At 39.9% G+C, this 1,306-nt stretch overlaps 1 non-coding gene across 1 annotated transcript; it reads right to left on the reverse strand.

Moving 5' to 3' along the window:
* Positions 1–230: 230 nt before the first annotated feature.
* LOC128291252 (small nucleolar RNA R71) lies at positions 231–337 on the reverse strand. The gene has a single exon (XR_008281028.1). It is a non-coding gene; the product is annotated as a small nucleolar RNA R71 (small nucleolar RNA).
* Positions 338–1,306: the final 969 nt, after the last annotated feature.

Genomic DNA, 1,306 nt, shown 5'->3' on the forward strand with positions numbered 1-1,306 from the left:
GTTTGCAGGATGAGGATCCAAACAATCATTTGGCGAATTTTCTGGAGTTTTGTGACACTTTTAAAATCAATGGCATTTCTGATGATGCCATTCGCCTTCGGTTTTTTCCCTTTTCATTGAGGAACAAAGCTAAATAGTGGTTGAACTCGTTACCACGAGGGCCAATCACTACTTGGGAACAAATAACCAAAAAATTTTTACTTAAATATTTTTTGCCAGCTAAAATGGCTAAGTTGAGGAATGATATCTCTTCTTTTGTGCAGATGGATCTAGAGACACTCTATGATGCATGCGATAGATACAAGGATCTATTGAGAAGGTACCCTCACCATGGGTTACCTTTATGGTTGCAAGTTCAAACGTTTTACAACAGTGTGAACCCCTCAACAAGGCAACTTATTGATGCAACTGCTGGTGGGACTATCAATAACAAAACACTTGAAGTGGCTTATGAATTTATTGAAGAGATGTCACTGAATAACTATCAGTGGCAAGTCATGAGAACAAAGTTGACAAAAGTAGCCGGTGTTTTCAACCTCGATCGGTTACTATGCTATGTAGAACTTTTAAATAAAAGATTGACGATTTATGTGGTTCTACTCAGGTACATCCAGTGATGAGATGCGATTCTAATGGCGGAGGAGCGCACACAAAATATCAACCTTTCAATCCTAGCACCGAGGAGGAGCAAGTCCAATATATGGGTAACAATAATTCTAGATCTCAAAATAACCCATATAGTAACACATATAATGCAGGTTGGAGGAACCATCCCAACTTCTCGTGGGGTGGTCAAGGGAGTCAAAGGCCACAACATCCTTCGGGTTTTCAACAACCACCTTACCAACAAGAAAAGAAGCCTAACCTTGAGGAGATGCTAACAAAGTCTATCGTGGTGTCAGAAACTCGCTTTCAGAACACCAAAACAACACTTAAGAATCAACAAGCATCGATCCAAGGGCTCGAAACTCAGATACGACAGCTCACCAAACTAATTTCTGAATGACCACAAGGTAGCTTGCCAAGTAATACTGAATCTAACCCAAGGGAACAACTCGATGCAATTACCATTCAAGGGGAGGAAGGGTTAGTTGAACCTGAACCAGAACCAAGGCAAGGAATGGTGGTAAGTAAAGGTAAAGGTGAGGTAGTCCACAATGAGCAACAACCGGTAAGTAAAGAGTACAAACCACGAGTGCTATACCCCAATGTGACAAGGAAATACCGCACAGATGAATAATTCGGTAAAATCCTTAAATTATTAAAAAAATTACATATTAACTTACCATTTATTGAAGCTCTTTTG

This window comes from Gossypium arboreum, chromosome 3 (assembly GCF_025698485.1).
Source record: "Gossypium arboreum isolate Shixiya-1 chromosome 3, ASM2569848v2, whole genome shotgun sequence".
Lineage (NCBI taxonomy): Eukaryota > Viridiplantae > Streptophyta > Magnoliopsida > Malvales > Malvaceae > Gossypium > Gossypium arboreum.